At 38.7% G+C, this 27890-nt stretch overlaps 1 protein-coding gene across 3 annotated transcripts in view; it reads left to right on the top strand.

The window, feature by feature from the left end:
- The first annotated feature begins 1139 nt into the window (after positions 1 to 1139).
- LOC137278511 (extracellular sulfatase Sulf-1-like) overlaps positions 1140 to 27890 on the top strand; it is a 104081-nt gene continuing 77330 nt past the window's right edge. Inside the window, exon 1 of one of the 3 annotated variants that reach the window (XM_067810877.1) lies at positions 1140 to 1232. The gene's annotated coding sequence lies outside the window, so the exon portion shown is untranslated. The remainder of the gene's footprint in view (positions 1233 to 27890) is intronic. The other 2 variants (XM_067810875.1, XM_067810876.1) reach the window with 2 other exon arrangements.

The following is a 27890-nucleotide window of genomic DNA, read 5'->3' as shown; positions in this document are numbered from 1 at the left end:
ATTGCTTTACTTTGAAAACAGATGATCATACCCACCTAATAACAACACAAATGTACGCGTGGGAGATATATACCGATAAAATGCATGGATATTCCATTTTGCGAGCATACCACTAGCCAATGCCAATGCACATGAGAAAAAGCAATGTTAGTCTGTCGTACAGACCCTGAAGTATATATATCCAAGAAAGCCCACGCAAGTCTAGAAAATGTGGCAAGTCTAGATTTCCATAGCTTCTGAAAATGAAAGTCTCAGGGCTCCATTTCATTATATTATGTTTTTTTCACTATGAACGTTTTTTCAGAGACTAGCTGTTAGTCTAAAGCAATGTGTATCCATACAGATGAAACATTTCCAAAGGAATGGGACAGATTGTCACATTTTCCCTTAATTTCTCTTCTTCATCTGTTTCCTCCTTGGCTTCATCATTTACCTTTCATCAATCTCATAAATCGAATACCCCATGTTGTTTAATGATATATTACACTGCATCGCCGTGGGTAAAGGGTAGTGGAGTGGCCAACTGCTTGAAGCATTCTCTCATCACTTAATACGTGAGGTCATATTTTGCAGGTGCTGGTGTGACGCTAAGTTAATGTATAAAAGTGTCTTCTGTGCTGTTGTACTTCACCCTTGCTAGACAACGGTATACGAACCTATACCGAAATGTCCCACCATGATCTAATGAAGAAGTTGTACGACATAAAATATTACCTTTCATATTATTCGTCAGCTTCTATAGAATGCCAGTCTCTATAGAATGCCAGTCAAACAGATTATATTCAATATCTGATAATAACAATTAGCAGTAATAGTAATAATTAATAACTATATTTAATTTGATTGTCCTTTGGGGACATTTGGGTGCAAAAACAAGTTTTAAAATTTCTTTGGTTTTTATTTTAGTTCGAACAATATAGTTATCTTTAACTAAACCCTCATACCTCACATCCTGGTTGAATCTCATTGTACTGTCCCCGCGACGATCATGGTAAAAGTTTACTTTGTCTTCGCCTTAACCTATTTCAAAACCACAAGATTCTCTTTATGAAGGGGTGGGGGGAGTTTGCTAAGTCAATATGCATATATCCAATCAGAGGTTGCCTTTCATTGCCGGTGAACCAATAGAAAGTCCTGTTATAAATACGTCAATAATTTCCGCTCGGGTTGGTCTACCGAGACACTGCGAGTTGAGTGGCTCGTAGAGAACGGATTTACTAGGTCCGATAAAGGTACGTGACTCTTTCTGTCTTTATTCCATGTCCGACTGCTAATTTGTTAGATATAGCCACTTGTCATGTCGACTGTGTAGTCAGCAAAATCAGTATCGACTGACATGTAACTACGGTGAACCGCCGACTACATGTGACACTGACAGGCCCAACAACTTGGATACAGTCACAAAACCCCACGCACGCTCTTCTCGTTTCAACAGTGATCGTCTCAAATAAAGTTGAATAATAATCTCGAAGGCGGAGACTGTACTTAAACATGGAAAGTTCTTTAGATCCCACTTGTTTTAACGCTCTTAGGAACAATTTCAAATTTAAGCCGTTTCAGTAAAGGCGAACCCTTAAACTTAATCAATACTTACGCTGTTCATTATGACATAAAATTCGAGAACTGACGAAAGTTATTTCTTAATTACCAAGACAGATTTGTTTGTTTTAAAACATGTCACCATTTATCGCCATTAATTGAAATACTATTATTCTAAAGTTTGACAACAGTTTTTAAATAAACTTCAAAGCGGTCAAGTTCGGTTTAAGACTGGAGTTTATCATCTAAGTCAACATGGTGTTTATTGTTTTACTGTGAGAGATTTCTGGAGTGATGTACAATGATGTGTGTATTATGATTCAAGTGTGCTCAATACACGGGAGGTAATTGCGTGGTGGAATGTTTACACAGTCAATATACAAAGCCTCTGCAGACAGACAGAGCCGCAGATCGGGCAGGCCAGGCTTGTAGCAGTCAACCTCTCACATATATTTGGGGTAATATCTACACCCAGTACATCATCCTGCGTCCAAAGGAAACATTTTTTACTTTTATTGACTGAAGAGAGAATGTGTTTTTGTTGAATTAGGAAATACCTTCATCCCAAAATAAGTCAGTGTGAACGTTAGAAGCTTAATATTTGTTACATTTGCTTTTTCTCTAGTATTTTAGTCACACATATCTGATTTATATGTAGGAAGACTAAATTTAAACACTCTGATTTCCCTATGCGTAGTTAACCACTAATAATTGTAAACTGTTTGAGTAGTAGTAGCTTTGAAGGCTGGGGCTGGATGTAATAAATGCACAAAGTTGAAGTTTAATCCTGGTATACTATTTTGGTATTTGCAGTTGATCAAGGAGAACATAATTTTTGAGTCAACATTTCCTGTGTGATTTTTCCTGCACATCTGTTAATCATAATGAACTGTTTAGTTTATGAAGAATCGTTCTCTCAGAGGGTGCAGCAAGTGATCAAACCTAATTTCTACAGCCACAAACACACTTGTCTACTGCCATTAAACATGAACAAAGTAATTTTTTAAATGTTTTCAGTGAGATATGTCCCAAACATTTAATTGTTTCAATTATCATAACCAACTTTTCTGTGTATGAGTTAGTGAGTTTAGTTTTCCACCGCTTTTTGCAATATTCCATCAGTATCACAGTAGATGATACCCATGTGCGGAATTGAACCCAGGTCTTTGATCTGTTGAGCGAACACTTTAACTACTAGGCTACCCCACCGCCCTTTCTGTGTATGAAGAATCAGTCTGTGAGTCAAGGAGCTACACAGGGGCCATTAAATGTAGACTAGTAATTTGGTTATAAAGAAGACCTTGATTCCTACCCACCACCCGTCCCCATCCCACTTGCCCCACCTATCTAATTGCAGAGTCGAGTGAGTAGTGGTAGAAGGAGGTGGTGCTGTGTTCCAGAAATGGTAGGAACTGGATTCTTTTCCCCATGAGACAAGTTACAAGATTTTAGGCTTACAAGAGCCTTGTGAAATGGGGCCTGGGACTGCTGCTAGGAAATACACTTACTGTAACAAGTAAAAGTGATACATTGTAATTAGTGTAGCTTATACTTTTAGAGTGATACTCGTCATAAGTCTCAAGGAAAAAATCTCTCGAAATTTTTCAACCACATATGACCTGTCTGTACTTCACGGGCCTAAAAATAACATTCATAGATGTACTATGAATACAAAAGTCACAGGATGACTGCAAACTGATAATTTAGTGGTCCTGACTTGTTTTTGCTGGACAAGGACCACAGGACCAGCATAAATTTTGCATACTGCTGTCTTAAGACAACAGACTGAACAATGGTGTTACAAGGCACCTGACTCACAGTTCCTCAACCACATTTTTTTTACTAATGCCTAACATTAATAGTAATAATAATCTACTTCTACAGCGCCGAGTTCCAGCTAGGCTGCTCACAGGCGCTTGTGCAGTTCAGTCTATTTCAAATAGATGTGTCTTTAGATGTTTTCTAAAAGTTTGTAGACTTGGAGCTCATTTTAGCAACATAGGAAGGTTATTCCATAGCATGCGAGCTGCACATTCAAAGCAGCGGTCCCCATATTTGGTCCTAGATGGTCTGGTGATAAGTAGATCTTTATCTCGTGATCTAAGAGTACTTGTTGGTCTGTGGCTGTTCAGAAGAGGTGACAGGTAAGCTGGAGTGGTGTTAGTCTTCAGGCACTTGTAGATGATGGTGAGCACCTTGAATTTTATTCATCTAGCAACAGGTAGCCAATGCAGTTCTCTTAATCATTCGGTGATGTGGTCTCTTCGAGGACAAGGAGTTATCATTATCCTGGCCGCTTTGTTTGGTATAACCTGCAGTCGACGAATCAGGGAAGCTGTTATCCCATACAAAAGTGAATTAGCATAGTCAGGGCGAGATATGACTATTGCTAGAGTGAGAGTTTTGGCGGTTTCATCTGAAAGATATCATCTTAGTTTACCAATCATTCCCTGCAATGCTAGTCGCTAATGAAGCAAACTCCCAACTCACTGGGGCTCCTTTTTAATTTAAATGGGTTTATTTGTTACTATCAAAATTATATATACTGACAACCAAAGAAATGCAAGCTTTGAAAAAATTGAAATCTCATAAAAATAACTGTTTATGTTTATGCTTTCTACTTTAAAACTTGACAAAAACAAGACTTACATTTCTTTTGCTGTTCAGTATATATTCAGGGACTAAGCGTTTGTCTACAAACACTCCACCATTGGCAATTCAGCTGAGTCTTTTACCCCCTAGAGGGATAACAAAGTGACAGATACTTAAATATTCGGGTTGTAGCAGTATAGCAAAAGTGCTGAAGGTCTGACCTTGTTATCTGCGGAAAACACCTCCATTTGTTGAACCCTGCCATAGGCTTAACTTCAACTAATGTTCAGTTGCCAGAGCTGGCCGTTGATTTGCAAGCAACATGAAATGCGGTTAGTACAGAGATTGATATAGCTCCTGACATGACCCTGTCCGTGACTTCATTGCCATTACTTCTCAAAGATACCACACCTTGGCATAAAGCACCAGTGTGTTGGTCTGTTCATTGTTCTACACTGTAATACTTGTCTCAGCAGCTGCGATTGCCTCTGTATGCTGGCTATTAATTCATATTTCACCGTTTGATACCTGACATGCAGACTGTAATCTGTTGATGATTTATAGTGAATGCTTGTCTCTTGAGCCACTGCTGCCTCTCATGCTGTCAGGGCTGTTATCGTCCTTTTGCTGTTTGAGTTAACTCTCATGTCTCTTTCTCGCTATCTGACGGGTCATTTTAATCTCGTAACTAACATTATCCCTCTTAACTTTGACGCAGCATCTTAAACAGGCATGTCAATCTTTGGTATACCTTTTAGCAGCCTACTGACTATTCTCAACCCACCACCTAACCAGGGATTTACATGATGCCTCATTCCTGCGTATTCGAGGCAACAATTTTGTAAGACTCAAAATATTATCATGTGAGTCAAGCTTCATGCAGTTTTATGAGTTAACCTCAGAATTCAGTTCAATGAAATCGATCTGATATGCAAACAATGACATTTGATTTTTCTCTCAATTCATGTTTATTACTGTATGCTACAGTGAATAAATTACAAGTATAATTATTTGGTAAGTATACTGGAGGTTGTTATGACTGAATTGAACAGTGAAAAATATGCTATGCATTTACTAACAAATTGCAGTAACATAAATAAATAATGTAAATTACAATACATCACAAAACAATGGTTTTAACAAAGTAGGTGTAAAACCCTGCCTAACCTACTGTAGGTAAGACACAACTGACGTGATGATAAAGACAGGAAATGTTGATACCGTAAATGGCATTTTATGAGGTGTTGTATCAACAGGGACAGTGGACAATGCAATTCTTTCACCATACATTTCACTACAGGTGCCTTTACCAAGTATACAGGTTGTTTTAAAGTTTGATCTTTTAGTCTCAAGTGCCTGTACCAAGACGTGTGGAGAGAATAAAGAAGTTGAAATTCATCACTTACTTTCTGAAGTAACGAGCTTTTGTTGCAAAACATTGTATTGAATGAAAAGATAGCTGAAGTGTTATTCTTCAGATGTGGGATTGTTACCCATTTGATACCCATTGGGCCAACACAGATATGCCCCAAGTCTGCTGATGCTATCTCATCTGTCACATCAGTGAAGAAAAAACAATACAATGTTTGCGACACTAGTCTGTGTGTAGCATCACCTGCCTGTCACAGTGCCCTGAGTATAACACTGCTGTCACTACACACTGATAACACTGTGATATATTATATTACGTTGGGGAGGTGGCTATGTTGTATATCACCTTGTGCTAGTTGACTCTATATCTACCTCTCAAATGTACAATACTGTTGTGACATATTGGATTATTTGGTTTATTTTTTGTTAGATGTAATCTTTTATTGGATCCCCCTTGGTGTACCTCTAACTTTTATAGATGTCTAAAAAAACGTCTGTTGAACAGAGATGGCTCATTTGCCCTCTCCTACAAGATACGTCAACACAGGTTGATAAGACGGATTTAAGTTCTAAGGTTTTGCCTAGACTTTGCCATTCTTGTTCTATTTGATACCAGGACTTGTGTGGGTGAGATGCTACTCTCCTGTTAACATTTTAAGTGAGTTGGACAATTTGTATGTCAGAAATACAAATCTAGTTTCCCAGATGAAGTGCAGGCAAATTTGGACTAATTGTTTTCATGTTGAGAACTAGGATTGTTATAAAAATATTTTCATTTTGAAAATTTAGAATTATTATAATATTCCATTTAAGATTTTCTGCTTGATATTGGTTTGGTTTTCTAAGAAATACATGGCAAGTTTATGAAGTCATGGCTTAACATAACACTGACTGCGAAAGCTTGTAGTCCAGTTTTGGAATTTTTGTAGACATTCTTGGAGCCAAAAGCTGGACTCTGTGCAAGTCCAGATAAATAAGGTGTGTGACCATAGATATTCCTTTCTGCAACTTGTGAATTTATGTGGAAAAAATTTATTCTGTTTTGTTTGGAAAAGTAATCTAAATCTCGATATCAGTCATGTATTTAAAACCACCTGCATATGTTGAAACACAAACTTAAACATGGAATGCAACAACTTATCAAATACAGGTAACAGCATTTTTGATACGATTTATTTAGCTCTTGATATGTGTTATAACAGGCTGACTGTAACTGTGTCTCATTTGCTGATTTAAAATATCCCTGAAACGCTTCATGGGATATTCTGTGTACCTATCAAGGTGATCAGACTGTAAATATGTTAAATATGTGAAAATGTTATAAGTGAATCAGAAACCTGATTATTTAAAACCAGTATTGTGACTATGATATCTATTATAATGGAAATAATTTAATGGTAAAAGTCATTCTGTGGTGGCCAGGTTTCTGAAAAGTCTTTTGGAATTGTGGGTAATTAAAAAGAAAGTGCTATTGTTCCTATTTTGAAGACCAGCTTATAACATGGCACACCTGGTCTAGTGGCTCTTAAAATTCTAATTTTTTTTCGCTGTTCAGCTTTATTTCTGTTTAAATCCTGAAATGCATGACATTTGTTAGAAAGTGTTCCACAGCAAGAGGCAGACATCTGTGTTTTTGAGAAAGCTGTGGACAGATTGACTAAGTTCCAGACTTCACATGCAAGTACACACCTACTGTGGAAAGACATTGTTTTTCAATTTATTATGCATGGTTGGGGTTAGCTCAAGTAATAGTAGTCGAGTGAGTGAGTGAGTGCGTTTAGTTTAGTTTAGTTTAGTTTAGTTTAGTTTTATGCCGCACTCAGCAATATTCCACCTATATGGCGGCGGTCTGTAAATAATCGAGTCTGGACCAGACAATCCAGTGATCAACAACATGAGCATCGATCTGTGCAATTGGGAACCGATGGCGTGTCAACCAACTCAGCGAGCCTCACCACCCGATCCTGTTAGTCGCCTCTTATGACAAGCACAGTCACCTTATATGGCAAGCATGGGTGCAAGATATAAAATACAAAGAGAAATTGTTTACATTTTGTTAAAACAAACTCTTGTTCTGAAAATTATTTTTTTGTAAATTTTGTCTGCTAGCCAAAAGTTTGCAGTCTTCATGGTGCAATGCATTTCATCTGTCTTTTTGTGTTCTTTGCCATGAGAAGGGTATGAGATCTTCAAAGATTAAGAGATCATGGTAGATTCAGATTGTCTGGAGCCACCATTGCCATCGTGATCTTTTGTTATGAATAATCTTTCGTCCATCTGTGACTTTTGAAAAGTGAAATACTGCAGAGATCTCAAAATCCTCCGAAAGTGTGTTCTACATGTTTTTTGACAAAGAAGTGTTCATGTCCAGAAATTGGTCATTACAGCTGACAGTTTCAGTTACAACTCAAAAGCCTTTGGACATGTTGTTTGAATAGAGCATGTTTATGAAATCCTTCACTGCAATGAACATATTAAACTGTTTATTTGAGTAATTAAGTGCGATCACCTTGGCAACAGCCTTCACAAATAGATTAGTTTCATATCAGATTTTATATTACCTCACATATGTTTTTTGATTGACTGAGCCACTCAGTATACCCATGCATACAAGCGAGTATCGTTTTCTATGTTATGAGCTGGAAATGCCCAGCTATGGGAATTCCTATGGTACTTCGTGTTAGTAGTGTTTGGGATGTTGTGTGACTCTGGTACTCCTTATTATGAGCCAATACCCTTGCTTTAAGCATTTCAAAATTAACATTTAGGTGTTTGGTAAGACAAATGCTTTGTTCATTGCTCCCTCAAGGTACATTGGTTTATGTACTTTGTTTGGTCTTCATGCACCGTGAACATACTGGTCAACAAACATTGAGGGTACATCAAGGCATGTGCCCCTGGTGACCAGTGAACAACTTGGCATAATTTATGGCTGGAGGGGTGATGATTTTAGTGGCGAAGCACTTATAATGTGGGTGACACCCCCACCCCCACCCCAAAAATGTATGTACCAGTACATATTATGTAAGCCCACGCCCACCCTTCTGCTTGTCATGTTCAAAATCAATAGCCCCATTACCTTTTCCATATTTTTGAAGCATACTTTTAAAGTATGTTTTTGTGCAAAATTGCAAACCCCCTCCAAACGAAATCGGAGAACCCCCACCTTAAAATGATGATCACCACCAGCCATTAATTATTTACTATCTCTTGTAATGTCTCAGTCTCATGCACAGTGTGCAGTGTTTTCACACTTACAACAATGCTCGAGTATGTCAAGGAGCTTCTCATTGGCTGAATACAAATGATACTGATGTAAACGTAGGACACTGGCGTAATATAGATTACGAGAGAAGCCCTTGAGAAGTCTGTTCAATTTCATTTGTACATGAGAAAATTTTTAATTAATGAAGTAACATTATAAATTTCATGTATTAAAATAGTGAACCATCTGCAGATGCATGACTTGTGCAGAGGGAGCTTGCGTATTTAGCAGACTCAATTTTGGGACATTTCAAAGGGATTTATTCAAGGTGGGCTGTAATTGATCAAAACATTACAGCTACGGATTTTTTCCAATTTGTTCCATTAAAATAATGGGGGGCGCTTGAGCTCTGGATGAATAAATCATTAAGTGCATTGGCATATTTGAATATATATGCTTATAGATTTGATTGAAAACCTTTGATGAATACAAATCTAATGCACATGTTTATTGCATCAGTGCAATAGAAACTGAAATGTAAACATGAAACACAATTTTAGAAATACTTCTGAACACCAAGTGTTTTAATATTTTGTTTTTACCCTAAGCATTCTACCACCATCTTGAGATGTTCATGTCAAATATCCAATGTCCCAGTGGTCATTGTAAGAGGACAGATTGCCTGACTGGTCAGTTCACTATAGGTTGGCCAATTTTACTTGATGCCAAATATTACATGTTTAAGAATGAAAATGGATGCCAAGAATTTGAGCTACAGATCTCACAGGAACACAAAGCTATGTCTGTTTGAATCATTAAACCGATTCCTTTGTAGCCACGATAGCAGGCACTTTTATTTTTCTGTCCATATCCGATTTTCTTCATTCAATTACTAAGTTGTGTTTCAAACAGGCAAAATCCCGTCCATGGTTGGCTTAAGGCTTCACAGATACTTGATATTCTATTTGTTGCCGGTGCAGGGGTCACACTTGGACTGCCAGTATCGTGCCTGGGACAGGCACAAGCATGACTGAGTCCCAAAGACTCACAAAAAGAGAGGCCCTGGTAAATCCCTAAGCCATTTTCTCCCCATAAATAGCTATACCGGGGTACTGGTATCCATCCTTACTCTCAGCAAAAGCAATTGCTCAAATAATTTTTGCTTTCAGTGTAAGTGAATGTGTATAAAACTGGAAGTATCATGATGCATGTATTAGATATATTAACAGTCAATTACAAAGTGTGTAACATCTTGATTGGATGTAGATAATTCACCAAACCAATAAATTTTACTTGTTTTGATTAAATTTTAGAAATATCAATATATGTTTCTTATAAAAAAATAATTTTTGCATTAACTAAGAACATGGGTGTAGTTTTAGCCACAATAGTTTGTGATAGGTATTGTTGATGAACAGGGTTTGTTAACCTGAGTATGCAATACAGAAAGTGAAATATTAGCCTCATCCATACCATATAAATTTTCTATAGCCAAGAGCTCCTTGCAGTGCTAAATCTTTAGTGAAGTAAGTCTAGATTTCCACAGGTTCAGGAATCTTCCAACACTCTTGGGCTCCTTTTCAATTTAAATGGGTTTATTTGTTGCAATCAAAATGATATATATTCAGGGATTAAGCATTAGGGAATCTAACCTGAATCTTCAGAGTGATGCCTTATCTGCTAGGCTACTCCACCGCACAGCATGGCTAGTTACTCTAGCGGTCAATGTGGATATAGAAAAAAAAAAAAAAAAAAAAGAAAGAAAAAAAGTGAACTATACTCTTGGAAAATGGGACAGCTTTTGAGTGCCTCATCTCCTGAGTGATGCTTAAGTAATTACACTGTATGGTAACAACCTTTTATGTCGTGATGGTCTCTTGCCACCCTGATGTACACACACTAGTTACTGGTTTTAACATTTAACAACTTGAGTTTACTGTGATTGTCTGTTTTATGATGTTTTTCTAGCTTGATTAATTCATGAAATTCAGGATGATCAGTGATGGATGTCAAAAGTTATGTATCTTTTATCCCTTTAACCAAGCTCTGAAGTAGATGGGTCTCATGAATTATTTTGAGGTGGATTTTGTAAGGAAAAGGTTTCTGGTTACAAAAGAGTGTTTTAACATATATTCCATTTTAATATGGAGGAGGATTTGATTTCTGGAACTTATTTCCAAGTTAAAAATTCAGAACACCTTCTTCTCTTGCAGTCTATTTGGCATGAGACTCTGGTGACTCACATTGGTGTAGATTCTTTTCAAAGTTTGTCTTCAAACACTGGATTGCCTGGTACAAATGAAGTTGTACCAAAACAAATTATATCTTTCAGAATACACTTCCACAATCTGACAACGTTAACTCACTGGATGTTTTTAACAAAAAATGAACATTATTTGGACACATTCTGGATAATGTTTTTATTAACCTTGTCTTTCCTCTCAGCATGTTGAATGTTCTATGACGAAGAACGTTTTAAGAACTAGTTTCACCCTGTAGGGTCCAAATTAATTTAGATATATTGCAAATGGCAAACACCTTTGCCAAACTAGAATGTAAAAGTGCCAAAGATAAAGTCACTAAAGATGAGACCTTTAATATTTGACTAATGTAATTATTTCATGGCATTGATGAATGTCACCTGTGCAGTGCTGAGCCATATTTGGGCAGACACAGGCCTGTACTTTATGTGATAGAGTTAATTTGTTGAACTGTGGTATAGTTTTGAGTCAGGCTGTGCCTAAGGGGAATGACATGTTGAATTGTGGGTCTATGAACCTTTAGACGGACTCTTCCCCTGTGCAGGTGCTTCCTGTCTCTTGTCAGTTTGAACTCCTCATTGAAGCTAATTCACTGTAATTTACTCATTTCTGAAACAGGGAAGTTATTAAAATATCAATTACTGTCTCAAACCGGAAAATGTTTCACACAAATTGATTTGTGTACAGTCCTATCCAAAACATGCACGCAAACTGAAAATTTTGTGAGGTAGCTGATATGACATTTGTGGAAATAAGAAGTATTTTGGAACTGTCCATTAGGTAACCCTTTTCTTGTCATTGGCTATGGCAGTGTAGAAAGTTATATCTATTTGTTGTTTGTATGTTTTGTGATTTGACCACTCAGTTCCCTTAATCACCAATAATGACAAGCTTTGTTTTAGACTAATGCACAATCAGTGAATATATGTGATTTTGATAGCAGCTCATAAACTAGACTGTGGCTCAGTCTCTGAATATGTATAATTTTGATGGTAACTAACAAACACATTTTAATTGAAATGGAGACCCATGGAGACCAGAGATTCAGAACCTGAGGAAATCTAGACTTGCTTCATTTAAGGCCTTAACACTGCAGAGAAGGCTTGGCATTAGGCAAAATAATGTGGTTCAGGGACTGTGAGAGAGACTACTCATAAACCTGTGTAAATGGAAAAGGAGCCCTATGGAGATAGGAACATCTGAGGAATCTAGACTTTCTTCATTTGAAGCTTGAGCATTTCAGGGTTGACTAGGCAGTAGGGAAAATGATGTGGTTCAGGGACTGTGATACGGACTACATTGCAGGGAGGGTTAGACCGTAGGGAAAATGTTGTGGTTCAGGGACTGTGAGGCAAGCGTTTCTAAACATCATTTGTTATTCTGATCTTCATGTTTGACTTTTGACCTGTGTATGTTTAATGGTTTAAAGGGTAATTGTTTTATCTAGAGGTGTTTTTGTTGTTTGTTGCGGCATGTGTGAATATATTGCATTGATGTATCCATCAGTCAGTCAATTTATCATCCTTGTGTGACAAAGACTGACACTGAGTGCTTATCCTAAATGTTATGTAGTCCCAAAGAGGGACATATATAACTGTGCTATCCTTATTATCATTGTTTTTTTTTCTAATCACAGTCAATGACAGATTTTTTTTAATGTAAACTGAAATATTTTTGCTAAGTTTATGTCAAGCAGACATGTGGCCGCCTCCATTTCTCCTTGGCAGTTATGGAAGAAAGTGTTGCAACTTGATAACCATAGTTGATTTACTTCTGGCACCTGCTGTGTTTCTGAATTGGATTAGGTCCCCAGCAACTTCTGGTTGAAGGAGGGATGTTTATGGAGCAGGTTGTGAGACCTGGTTCATCCTGTGTCATTGTACCCAACAGAGTCCATCTTTCTTAAAATAAAACACTGGTTTGTCTTGTCCATGCTCACATATTTAAAGGAAACAGTCACTTTGCAGAACACACAGGAATCATCCTGGGGCTTTGTTGTTATGAAATACTCCAGTTACATTTCAGTATATTGCCAGCAAATGTTACTATACCCAGTGAAGATGGACACCGGGAGACGCGACACGCTGTCTGACAACAAGCACAAGATTAAAGGATTAGGCAGGACCTGCCTTGGTAGTCATGTGAAACCTCTATGAGCAAACATTAATAACTTTCTGGAAAAACAGGCATCAAAGGAGGATGTGCACTATCTATGCTTGAGAGTTTCTCATTCATGAGAAATTGCAACAAGCAGAGCAACTGTTGGACATTGTTGCTGTGAGTAGACTATGCCAGGGGAGAATAGTGCACACACCATAAGGTGTTAAGAAAACGTTGTACAGTGTGTCTGTTAATGGACTATATAATTACATATAACACACAGAGGAGAACCACATATATGAACTGTCAAAACTGTAGTTGAAAACTACCTGGACAATGATCCATATTCTCAGGGTGTGGAGACACACAATCAGTCCTGTAGTCCTGTGCCTGAGTCAAGGCATCTCTTACAGTAAACCAGGGCCCTACAATCTTAAGACAATTGTCCATCACACAGGATGTAACCACATAGGTCTACTCTGACATTTTGTAAACAAACTGTAGGATATGTGTCAGATTGCTCCTTGTGCGACTCCTGTCATAGCACCAGGTGTCAGACTTGTGTTTGTGATAGCTCCTTGTGTGACGATCATTGCACCAGGTGTTGAGCAACTCGTCTTGTCTAACCCTTGTCATATAAACAGGTGTCTGGCATGCATCTGTGATGGCTCTGTGTGACATCTGTCATAGCACCAGGTGCAATGCATGTGTCTGTAACACCTTTTGTGACGTCATAGCACCAGGTGTCATGCACATATCTACTGACTCTTTGTGTGGCACCTGTCATAACTCCTGGTGTTTGGCTTGCGTCTGATGACTCCTTGTGTGACTCCTGTCAAATATCAGGTATCAGACATGTGGCTGTGATTACTCATTGTGTGACTCCTGTCATAGCACCAGGTGTCATGGATGTTTCTGTGATGACTCCTTGTGCTTTACCTATCATAGCACCAAGTATTTGGTATTTGTCTGTCTTCTTGTGTGACTCGTCATAGAACTCGTCTGACATGTGTCTTTGATGAATCCTTATGACTCCTGTAATAGCACTAGGTGTTTGGCATGTATCTGTGATGACACCTTGTGTGACTCCTGTCAAGCACAGGGGTCAGACATGCATCTGTGATGAATCTTTGTGTGACTCTTGTCATAGCACCTGGTGTCTAACATCTGTCCTTTGACAATACTTGGTGTCATTCCTGTGTGACTGATGGCGATATGAGTATGATGTATGGGTATGATGACACATCTGCTGACTGTGACAAACGCTGCTGACTGTGACAAACGCTGCTGACTGTGACAAACGCTGCTGACTGACAAACGCAGCTGACTGTGACAAACGCTGCTGACTGTGACAAACGCAGCTGACTGTGACAAACGCAGCTGACTGTGACAAACGCTGCTGACTGTGACAAACGCAGCTGACTGTGACAAACGCTGCTGACTGTGACAAACGCAGCTGACTGTGACAAACGCTGACTGTGACAAACGCAGCTGACTGTGACAAACGCAGCTGACTGTGACAAACGCAGCTGACTGTGACAAACGCTGCTGACTGACAAACGCTGCTGACTGTGACAAACGCTGCTGACTGTGACAAACGCAGCTGACTGTGACAAACACAGCAGTCCTGATTGAACCACACCAAGTGGTGTGTCACAGTGACAAGATGAAGTAGGACCTGTAGGGGTTCTCCCTGCAAGGAAGTGAACACTAAAGCAGAACTCCCATGGCAGATACAGACGCTTAGCGCTGCAACACATGCGTCGGAAATAAACGTGAATTTAGTTTAAAGATGCAGACTACAACAGGAGGTACACAAGCTCCTTGACAGGGCCTCGAGATGGTGCCCCTTCTGGCAGACAGCAGTGTTGGTTTGTAGGGAAAGGGTACACACTGTAAAGTCTCTCCTTAGTCAGTATCAGTCAATGCCCTCGGGACAGGGGGTTCCCCTCTGTTGACACTGGAAGACATTTTTTTGGCAGGTGTGTAATTGTTACGTTAGCTCTGTTCTCCAGGGTTCGTTTGCTCAGTGAATCATGTCATGCTTGGCAACAGAGGAGCACAGTAATGCTCATCTCCAGCAACCTGAAGCTCTGTGGTTTTTCTAACATTGTTAAAGATGACCGGTATTGGTGAGCGTCACATGTGTTGGGCATATACCTGGACAAGGACTAACAAATGTTCCTTTCATTTGTCACCCATGCTGCTGATTCTTAATCAGCTCTAAAACATCTTTGGAGCTATATTTGTCCAAAGTTGTTTCAAAGTTGTCTTTGGAAATTTATCTAAATCCACCTAAGGCAGTATTTTGCCTCACACTTGTGCACAAAGTTAGTCTATAAGTTATCCAAGTTATTTCCTTGGGTCCAAAATAAATTAGATTTGAACAAATAGTAAACTGAAAAAAGTGCTATATTTCAAGGACAGAATGGAAGTTTAGCAAACGTCCGTTGAATATAGCTGATGAATAATGTATGATTACAGGCCCAATGGTTGTTATTTTTGTAGGCACTAAATAAACACTACACCAATAAAACTAAAAGTGTGATTGAGAGATTCAAATCTGATTGCGTTATGGTTACCATGGCAGCTATGTTTGGAAATCTAGAATGGATTTCTTAAGATCAAAGTTGGTACATGTGCTGTTAGAGGTGGGTCTCAATGTGCAACATGCATGTTTTTTTTTGTATTGTTTCAGATTTTTATTTTTGTCCTGGTTTTCATCTTGGCCCCTTGACTACACAGGGAGCTGGCATGCTTTATACACAATACTGTTGTTACTATTCAAACTGTGAAAGAGGTATATCTATGCTTAGTAGGGGTACTTGATAAATAAGTGCACATCTTAGATCCAGAAACATTCTCGTCTGATGAAACCACAGGAGAAATCAGCTGACACGCATGCTGGTGATGAACCTGAAAACTGTTCCACAAGTTCGAATCCAGTTGACATTATTATGGCTGCTAAGTCAGTCATCTTGAAAAAACTTTGTATGGTCAACACTAAGTCATAAGGGGTATTCTGAAAACTGAAACCTGCAGGTGTAATGGAAATTGAAACACCTGTAATTAATGGTGATGCTGAACATATATTGTCCTTTTTTATATATTATAGTTTTACAGTGCTCTTGAATGTTTCATTGACATGTTGGTTCTTTAACCTTCATAGTTTCTGAAATTACCAGATCAAAGAAGTGTAGTTTTGGCATATTTCCCCTTTTAGCAGCTGTGATAGGGTAGCCAAGTGGTTAAGGCAAAGGTCCAGCTTGGATATAGTGTGTGAAGCCTATATCTTAAATGCGTCCACTGCTGTGATATGGCTGAAATATTGTGAAAAGTGACATAAAACTAAACTCATTTACTCTTTTCAGTAATGGAACATTTTCCTCAATTCCTGTTTAATAATCATGGTCATATCAAGTGTTTATCTGTTAACATTCCACAATGTTGACTCCATATACAGGTGAGCTTCAGTGCCTCTGAGACTCTTCATCAGAGACATATGCAAACAACAATTTTTTTTGTCAAGAATATGATCTTGCTGGTAGTTAATCTACACCCACTTGTCACAATCATAGACGAGGTGAAAGGACCAACTTCTTAAAACTACCTGTGAATATATTGATGAGATGTGAATGCCCAATATGACACAGGTTGTAGGTCACCCATGCTTGTGTTTACTGTTACAATACAAGGTATGCAGCAGTGTTTGCACACACCAGTCTTCAAACACACTTTCAATGTATGTTACTGCTTGAAAACCGCAATGTGAATATACTTGTCTCCTGCAGTATTGCAGCTATTGTGTCTATCAGGGTTTGAGAGGCAGGTCATGCCTACCTGACAGGGGTTGTGTTTGCCTGCCTGTAGAGCACAGTCATATAGGTGGACAAGGGCATCCAGCCACCCAATGTAGGCTTGCGTATGTCACCAGCCTGTCAACAGCTGCTGACCCTCACTGACCTTATACTGAGGAGCTGCTAAGTCGGCACCTTGTGCAAACTTTGACCTTCTTGTGACTTGAAGTTACATAGGGTTTTGACCAGCTGCCTTTCAAGTGTGATTCTCTGGTGTAACTGCACTTAGCTGGGAAGAATTTCACTGATGCAGCAGTTTGCTGATTGAGTTACGTTTTTTATTGCTTTTGGTTTTTAGGACATGGAAGGATGAATGATAATGTTTGGGTTGCTACATTCTGTGTAGCTGTGTCTTCCTACTTTTTGTCAAATCTGAGCTGATATGTTGCTGTATTCTGTTATGTTTGGGTTTGTTGTTTAATACTGCACTCAGCAATATTCCAGCTATATGGAGGCGGCCTGTAGATACTGAAGTCTGGACCAGACAATCCAGTGATCTACAGCATGAGCATTGATTTGCACAATTTTGAACTGATGACGTGTCAACCACATCAGCAAGCCAGAGCCGCAAGCTTAAGACCAGTTAAAAGTATTTTGTTATGTAGTCATCATGGCTTTGGCCTGCAGAAATGTGATATCTTCTCATGTTCAGTTATTTCGTTATCTGATGAAAAGTTGATCAGTTATCATATTCTGTCATTTTGCAAAACTGGTTTTGGTCAGATGTGTGTGTGTGTGTGATATCTTGTCGTACTTTGTGATATGTTATTGCAATCCTGCTGTTTTATTGTCGTCAACCAAATGGATAGCCTCATACTGAATGGAAATTTTTCCAGTATTCTCTTCTTTAGTTTTAAAAGCATTTTGGATAATATTTGATTTATTGTTTTTCATTTATGTCTCTGAGAAAACATAGGTGAAAAATGGGGTTAGACATATATTGTCTGCTTGATGAAACTGTTGGTGGTGTACAATAAATTTGGTTTGTTAGTAGGAGGGTTGGTGGCTTAGCCTTGTGGTTAAAGCGTTTGCTCATCACACCAGTGACCAGGGTTTGATTCCCCACATGGAGGCAGTGTGTGAAGTTGATTTCTGGTGTCCCCCGTCATGACATTGTTTGAATATTGTTAAGAGCGACATAACACCATCCTTCCTCTCTCTCTCAGTTGTTGATCTGAACCACATGAATATGTTCTACTCTACACATCCAATAAGTGCTTCAGCCTTAAGACCTTGTATGCACTCTGAACACATTAACCTATATGTTTTACATTTTCTATGCGTCTATGTTCCTAGGTTGTCGAGTATTCCGTTACAAGCTGTGTGTTTTCACAGTGTTCATGTTTTCTCCTCTGTCCTAGTCGGAGAAATGTGGAATTCAATGCCAGATTTTTTGTGTTAAATAAAAACACAAGGCAAATCAAATTTTACTACAGTCATAATCAAAGCCCTTTCAGCAATAATTTCGTCATTTTTGTTTCACTTCTTATGAACTAAAATGTAAGCCTTGATGACAAACAATAACTGCAATGATGGTTGAGGTCTTTGTGGCACCAGCCTTGAGCCAGTATCCTGAGACTGGGTCACCTCGTTCTGTAGGATCCATCAGAGAGTGTGCACAATGGGGGGACACCACCATCTTCAGTTTCACCCCCCTTTTTGGCGCTGTACTGATCACAGAGACAACCTGCACTGCACATGCAGTGGGTGGCTGGTGAGGGGCATGCCGACTGTGGAGGCCAGACAAAGGCATGTAGTATGCAGTGTGAGATGGATTTCTTCTGCTGATAAGTCAGGATGTTGTGTGAATGTGATGAACTTACTGTGTGATCCTGAGAAAGAGCAGAACTGTATTAAGAGGTGTTAAAACCCTGCTTGTTTGCCCTGTTGTTTGAGGTAGACGTGTATACATGCCATGCAGTTGAAAGGCAAGAAAATAGATATGTGATAAAAAGGTCTTTCGAAGGAGGACAATTGGTACAAGAAAAACACAGACATGTGATTAAGATCTTGAAAGGTGCAACGTTCCTTGAGATCGCTATCAGTTCATGTTTATATGTTAAAGTACCCTCTTTTGAAATTTGAGTTCTAATGTAAATCTTCTCAGATATGGAATATCAGAACTTTGAAATGGGATTTGTTCATGCCAGATATGTTCGGTCCCTGAATGTTACACCTGGATTAAGACACCCAGTCCAACTTATCAGATATGTAGCCAGGTAGAACGCCTGTTATACCTGTATGAAATTCTTAATGGTCTAGATATATGTAGGCAGGTACAAGACCTGTTACACTTGTATGAAACTCTTAATGAACAAGGTGTGTAGCTAGTTAGAACACTTGTTACACCTGTATGAAACATTTAATGAACCAGGTGTGTGTTACTAACACTTGTTACACCAAAATGAAACATTTAGTGAACCAGATGTGTGTCACAAACACTTGTTACACCTATGTGAAACATTTAATAAACCAGATGTGTGTAACTAACACTTGTTACGCCTGTATGAAACATTTAATAAACCAGATGTGTGTTACTAACACTTGTTACACCTATATGAAACATTTAGTGAACCAGATGTGTGTCACTAACACTTGTTACACCTGTATGAAACATTTAATAAACCAGATGTGTGTCACTAACACTTGTTTCACCTGTACGAAACATTTAGTGAACCAGATGTGTGTCACTAACATTTGTTACACCTGTATGAAACATTTAATAAACCAGATGTATGTAACTAACACTTGTTACACCTGTATGAAACATTTAATAAACCAGGTGTGTGTCACTAACACTTGTTACACCTGTATGAAACATTTAATAAACCAGATGTGTGTCACTAACACTTGTTACACCTGTATGAAACATTTAATAAACCAGATGTGTGTCACTAACACTTGTTACACCTGTATGAAACATTTAATAAACCAGATGTGTGTCACTAACACTTGTTACACCTGTATGAAACATTTAATAAACCAGATGTGTGTCACTAACACTTGTTTCACCTGTATGAAACATTTAATAAACCAGATGTGTGTCACTAACACTTGTTACACCTATATGAAACATTTGATAAACCAGATGTGTGTCACTAACACTTGTTACACCTGTATGAAACATTTAATAAACCAGGTGTGTGTCACTAACACTTGTTACACCTGTATGAAACATTTAATAAACCAGATGTGTGTCACTAACACTTGTTACACCTGTATGAAACATTTAATAAACCAGATGTGTGTCACTAACACTTGTTACACCTGTATGAAACATTTAATAAACCAGATGTGTGTCACTAACACTTGTTACAGTTGCATGTAACTCCTAACACAACAGGTATGTGTCGTGAAGTAGATCACTTGTTACACCTGAATGTAACTCTCAGTGAACCAAGTGTATGTTATGCTTGCACATAACTATAATCCTACAGGTATGTGTGTAGAGGTAGGATACATGGTGCACCTGAATTACACACTTCAGATCTGTCAAGCCTAGGGAGTGGACACTCAGAGCTCCAGACATAGCCCCCATTAAAGGTGTCTTCTACATGAAACGCCCCTGTATGCCAGCCTTGACTGAGTTATCCAATTGCTGTCAAACCTATTTATTGCTTTTCACGCCAGTAGTTTATTTGATTGTTATCACATTTAGGAGTTCCCTCTCCCCCTCTCCACCCCCTTCCTTTTGTACCTACAGGAAACACTGACCTAGTGCCCCATCAGGTAGTATGAGGCTACAGAGACATCATGGAAAAACTATCAGGGCATTTCACACATATAGATTGTCGTGTCTGGGTATCTTGGGGCTTCATCATCCTCAAATGTAGATTTCTGGGCTAATTTCTGTCAAATATTCATTGTCCATCTTATGTCCATTTCCACTTTGTCATTTGATGGAGGTCTTGAGGTGTTAAGCCCAGTTTGTGTGTTTTCAGCAGTGATTATGGCTGAAATATTGCCAAGTCAGCCTAAGTTCCACTCCCTCTGCATTAGAGAATTGATTTTGGAGGCTTTTATGTTCCTGGTGTTCTTAGTGGATCATCAGTTCATGTCAGTTCCAAAAGCTGGTAACATGCTTACAAAAACTATTTAGTTCGTGACTATAGTTTATTTGTATTGATATGATTTTGTTTATGGTGTTAAGTTTTATCAGTCAATACAATCCCTCATACTGCCACCGGAGAGAGCAGGAACCATATCATACCAAAATAAGGCACTTGTTGGTCACTTCCTGGCACTTGGCATCGATGGGTACAAGGAATGGTTGGCTCGGAGTCAGTATAATGTGTCTCAGTAGATTGATCATGCTTTACTGTGGCATGGTATCTTGGCACTATAAAACCAGCTTAATTCTGGGCTTGTACAGGCAGTCAGTCACACTTACACATGCTTGCATGTCGTCATATGAGTGAAATGTTCTTAAGTGCAACACCTCGCCTCGCCTCGCCTCGCCTCACCACCTCACCTCACCTCACCTCACCACCTCACCTCACCTCACCTCACCTCACCTCACCTCACCTCACCTCACCGTTCATATTGGTTCATACCTCCACATGGTCACTAAGTTTCGGTGCCCATTAATTCCTGGTTGGAAACTTCAAGAATACTGGTAAAAATTATGTTCACAGTACAGTCCTTGCTCCCAACAGCTACATAAATTAAACATTTGGATTATGACCTACCATGGATGATGGGTCTTGACTATTTCTAGCACATGGCATATAGGATTGTGTTCTTGTTCTATTCCTGCCTGTATGAGAAAGAACTGGCCCAGACTGGCATTATAGTTTTCTCCTTGCTAGTTACAGCTCGAGAGAGGAAAATAGCTTTTAACTTTGATCAACCAGCGTGAAACATGTAAGGGCCAGTTTTATGTAAATTGTGTCATCTAAACATTGCCAGAAATGGGTATGAAGCAACTACCACAAACACGAACAGACATCTTTTCTCTGAAGTGAAAGTATTTTGCTAAAGATGAATTGTTTGATTACTGTGATTAATGTCTTAAGATCTTTAAAAGACATAGTAATAAAGAGCCAAGAGAAGTTGGCAACATCTGTTCATACCTGGTTCTTTATCAGTTGATTGCAGGTGTAACAGTGATATATACTTGGCAACAGTTGCAGACTTGCATCAACATAATAGAATATATTGCAGGGCCTAGACTTTCGAAGCTCTCCTATCGCTGAGATTGCAGTAAGTGCCACACATTAACAGTAACTTACGACTATCTTAACCCTAAGAGAGCTTCGAAAATCTAGGCTTCACCAACCCATGCATGTCATAAAAGGTGACCATGCTTGTCGTAAGAGGCGACTTAACGGGATTGGGTGGTCAGGCTGATTTGGTTGACACATGTCATCAGTTCCCAGTTGCGCAGATCGCTGCTCATGCTGTTTATTTACAGACCGCCGCCATATAACTGAAATGTTGCTGAGTGCGGCGTAAAACTCAACTCACTCCAAAATCTAGGCCCATATCTTGGTGTTTGGATCTAAATCTAGATGGTTTAGACTGGTATTGGATCTGTTTGTTTTCAAGATATGTCTGAAATACTAACCACAGGGAACGTTTAACAATGTTCTGCTATGGCTTCTTGACACCCCTGAAGGCCCCCACCATCTGTTATGGAGTATAATGTGTAGCTTAGTTGGACTTTTAAAAACCGAAAAGTATTTCTTGTATGCAGTGATACTTGGACCTCTTCTGAGTTTGCCAAATGGGTTTGAGCTATTATAACATTCAGCCAATTCATCTGCCTTCAAGCCCATCGTATGTCTGTCCCGGGGGTAGTCTTTCACACTGAATACTGCAGACTTTATGAGTGTAAACATTCTTGAATGTCCTGCCACATGACTGTTGTTCCCTGCTTGGGTATTGTGTGCAGTCAAGTTTGCTTGGGCTGACGTCTTCAAGGAGAAAATTGTTCTTTTCATGGATTTTGGAAGCTGATTGAAATACAGCCAACATTCAACTCAAACAGCCCTTTTAATGAGATTTTAATGATCCTCATGGAGCTACAATCAATTTTAGGGCTGTATAACTGCAACTTTGATTACTCAGGGGTTGTTCACGGCTTCCTCAAGAGAAACATTTTTGACAGCATCTTCTTACAACACATCCAGTTCATGTTCACAGCACAATATGTTACAAATATAAGTTTTTATTGGTATGTTTATTGCTAACAAGATTATTTGTTTAAGGACTTGGTCTTTGTTTGGCTGTCTGATCTAACAGCAGTGTAAAAGGGGTTACAAAGACCCTGAAATGAGGGGAATTCTGATAATTCCAGCTAGTTGGTGTTGGGAGAATCTTAGTCAATATTCTTATCAAAGAAACAAGTTTCATCAATTTTCTTCAATCCTTTGATTTGATCTACTGCATCTAAATCCTAGGATTGCTATTGTGATGTGGACTTTGAGACTTGTCCAAAAATATCCCACCATTGCCAGTTCAGTCCTTTGATTTATTTTAATAAAGCTGATAAGTCAGATTTTTTTGTAATGATTTAGAGCAGGTGTAAATTAGGGTAGAATTATTTCTTGATAGCAGGAATAATTTAATGGTTGTAAATAATAGCAAAGGAGAAGTCATTCCTTTTAGCAGTCTTTGATATGCCATGAAAATTAGAATTTGATGAGTATTAGACAGCTGGTGTAAGTTTCAGTTTGAAATTGAATGTTGCAATTAGGGTTGAATTAGATGAAGTAAGAAATGGCTCCTACTTCACATAAACACTTGTCAGTTACATTTGGCAGCTAATCCAGTATGACATTAGGGGCATATATTTCTACATCCTAATTCCTTGCTTCTCAACAGATTGAATGTGGAATTTAATCAAAGGAATACAAAATGTAAATTTTCCTCAATTAGCCGTAAGGTGAGCTACACAAGATTTGAGGTTTTGGAGCTAGCTATGCTAGTAAATATTCAATTCATGTCTGTCTGGATCAGCACATTATGTACTTGAATATCTGTTCTTGAACTTGTCAATGTAAAGATTCTCAGTATCAGGATTTTTTCGGATTTTGTGTTGATTATGATACTAATTCCAATTTTGCTGTAATGAATACGAAACCATCATTAACTACTAATTATAATAATGTTTGCAGGTGCATTGTGATTGAATACAGAAGTAGATAATCCAGTTAGTTATCTAGTCTGAGAGAGGTCCTTATTTAGGCGTGTGTGTGAGTTTAGTTTTACACTGCACTGAGCAAATTTACATCTGTATGGCAGCTTTATTCAAATAATTAAGTCTGGACCAGACAATCCTGTGATCAGCTGAAGTGCTGAAGCCCAGTTCTACACCAGGATTTTCACAGACCCCTAATTTAAGACCTATTTGACTTATGTTTGTTTGTTTGGATGTGACTACATTCCACAAAGAGATTTAAAAACTTTGATCATCCTAGCTCCAGTACTTTAACTTGGACGACTGTCCTAGCACAGAGATCAGTTTGTGGAATAGGACCAAGCTGTTCACAATGTTTGGGCATCAATGGTTATTTCTTACTTCTTTCTTTAATATGCCACCTGCACCTGTCGTCCTGTCGCCTGCACTTGTGTGGTTTTTTTTTAAAAATCAAAATTAAAAAAAAACAACTGAAATTTTAGGACTGAAATGTAAACATGATGAAGATTCAGTTGCTATTTAACATTGGCATAACATTGATGGTAATTTTCACATGTCTCTTTACCATCAGTTAGCTCGGAGTTCCATCGCAATTATGTAACATCAGAGGAGCTACTGGTTGAAATGATAGTGCTGAAAATCCTGGTTGTGAGAAATTCAGGTTTTGTGCACACTATCAGAATGGGAAATTAATTATGGCTGGCAAGTGGCCATCTTGGATTTGAATCTCATCTGTCCAGTGAGGTTGTGTTGTTGCCTGTTTGTCCATTATCAGCTGCAGTGACCTATGAAAGCCCTAGGAAAAAAGTTCATGAGATGTGACACTCATTTCCAATGTGTTTGCCATAACAGCTACACAGTACATGCTTCAGCTGTGTAGTTTATCACATCTTTTTCACAATGCCTCCAATTTTGACCATTCTTTTTACAATCACTCTTGTCCAGTGAAATTGTCAGGATGAAGAAGATATAAACCTTGGTTGATGTTATCTTAATGATGAGATATACGTGATAACTGTTGCTGCACTAGGTATTTTGATATCAGTGTTGACAGTAGCATTTGTTAAGTACCTGTCATTGACATATCAAATCCAGGTAAAACATCAGTGCAGTTGAGTTGAGGTGAGGTGAGGTGAGGTTTACTAAAGTACTTTAGAATATTTCACTCATACGATGATGTGCATGTGTGTGTGTGCGTGGCTCCTTGTATTAGCCTAGATAAGAAAGGTTTTTTATTGCCTAGCATTCCATGGAGAAACAGTATCAGTATTACATAAACTCCAAACATGAACACAGTAGTTACAAACATATAGAAAAACAAATACACACATGATGTACATTACAATAATTTTACAAATCATATGTAGTGCATAAGCTGCTTTTATAGTGCCGGCTGATGGAGATACCATGACGCAGGTAAGCATGTATACCCCAGACCCATGTTGACTACGAGCCTACTCTTACCAGTCCTTGCTGTAACCATTAATGCCGAGCACCAGACAAGGACCAACAAGAACCATTTTTTAAAATCTTTGTGTATGACACAGTTTTGAATTGAACCCCAACCTTCCACTCTACAGTTGGACACACTAACCAGTACACCACCAAGGCGGTCAATGCAGTGTAACCAGTGTTAACCCTGTATGTGGTATCCCCAGTAGCACATGGTATAGTCTGCTGTGTATTCTGATATTTGGCACAGGCTCAACATTTGGGATTGACGTACCACTTGGATGCCAGTAGTGCCTACAGTCCTTACTAACTGATTTTTGTTCATCAACATATATCACCATGTTATTCATGAACATGGTGTAGTTATGTCAGTTCTGTTGAAATGTCTGTCTGGTAGTTTATTCATCTTTACAACTGTTTGACTTCTCAGGTGAAGTCACGTGAACTACAGAGACAGTTAATGGTCTGATTTTGATTGGATGTGGCTGAAAAACAAATAACAAAACACAATATTCATTTCTTCTCACCATGAACTTGTACATTTCGTTAGACGTGGTAACCAAACAGGGTGCAACAAGCTGTCATCACAGCATGGGGTTGCTGGAATGGATCTTGAAGAGAATCCATCCCATGTATCAAACTGCAGTTTCACAGCTCGTGGGACGTTGAACTAGACTAATGCTTAGTCTCGGAATATATATAATTTTGACTGTAACAAGCAAATGCCCGAAACAGACTAGAACCTTAGGAAATCTAGACTTGTTCCACTTGGAGTTTTATGACTGCAGTGAGGGCTAGGCTGCAGGGAAAATAATATCAAAGCCTGTGAGAGACTAGACCTGGAACTAGTCTGTCCTTGAGGATGTAGAAAGGATGTGAAACTCTCAGTGTTTACACTGGAAATGAACATAAAACAATGAGAAGTGAGAAGTCTGTGTACACACACACCAAGACTGGTCTGTTACACCCAGACCATGACTTGTTGGTGTTATTATTATCCAGATATAACTAGTTGTTCGAAATATCATTTCAATACCATTGCCATTGCCACTGCAGTCTTTTGTAGGTTTCTTTATTTTCTTCTTTCGTCTTCCACCTAAACATGCTTTGTGAAAACTATCTATCAGTTCAGGAAGCTCCAGATTGTAATAATGAAGAAACCCTGACTTCCATTGTGAACCAAAAATGGTTCCGTGCAAGTACATTCCTTGAATATTTCTTGAAAATATTTTGCCAGACATCTAAATTCCTTCAGGATTGAAATGCACAAAACATGCTTCAAAACTTCTGCTTGAAATATAAATTGATTTTCTTAAACCCAATTATTAGATTTGATGAAATCCAATTCAAACATGGTTCTGAGCTTGGCTGGTTAATGATCCGACAACATGGCGAAAGGAGTAGTCAGCTCAGTAATGCATTGTGTCACATTAGCTAGATAGCACCCATAATCTCTGGATCTAAACAGCAGATTCTAGAGACAAGGACTCACAACAATGTTCAGCAAGGTGCCGTGGCATTTGTGTTGAGCTAGCCGTCTAAGCATATCAACAGTATAGGGTTGCGGTGGCAATGCTTCCATTGTTGTGTATGCTCCACTGACCTACAGGGAATGGTGCTTCAGCCATGGTCAGTGTGACTCAATTCACAACACTTTTTAAACAAACAAACAAGTCAAAACATTCTTGACATTTCCATGTGTTATGGAAAATTGTTTTTGTCTCTGACAAATCCATTGTAGTATTGGCAACAATGCCAGCTTTGTTTTGATATCAATACAGGGTACACAGAGTTGTCTAACAGGTTCTGAAGCTCACCTACCTTACCACTGTAGATGCAGCACAACATGCAGTATTCATTCATCTACATTATGTCCATTTGACAACAACAGTATTAGACCAGGCCAAGACAATTGTAAATTTAGAGGTAGCTCATTTCTGACATGTTCTTTACCTCTCCTTAAGCAGACATGTATTGTCTCCATTCTGTCACCAAGATGACCAACATGATAATCTCACAGTTTGTCTACATAGGCTGAAGAAAATAATTTTGACTGCTGCCTCTGTAGTGCCAGAAGTAGACTTAAACATTTGTGGACAGTTTTATGGTGAGATCAATCAGTACCTCATGGGGCCATTAAGGGTAGTCTTGATTCAGTGCTCTAAGACATTTACAGGTACCAAATCATCTTGTATCTTAACAGGTGAGCTATGTTGTGACATGTAAGGTTTGCATGCTTTCCCAGCCCATTCTGAGGTTCTTTCACAAAATTTGTTTGTTCCCATGTAATTTTGGCAATAATCACCCACTTTTCATAATTGTCACTTTACCTATTATCTCAAAGCCAAATTGTGGACATATTTCTCTAGAAT

This window comes from Haliotis asinina, chromosome 3, assembly GCF_037392515.1.
Source record: "Haliotis asinina isolate JCU_RB_2024 chromosome 3, JCU_Hal_asi_v2, whole genome shotgun sequence".
Taxonomy (NCBI): Eukaryota; Metazoa; Mollusca; class Gastropoda; order Lepetellida; family Haliotidae; genus Haliotis; species Haliotis asinina.
Note: the sequence above shows the minus strand (reverse complement) of the source record. Positions and strands in the feature narration are given on the sequence as shown.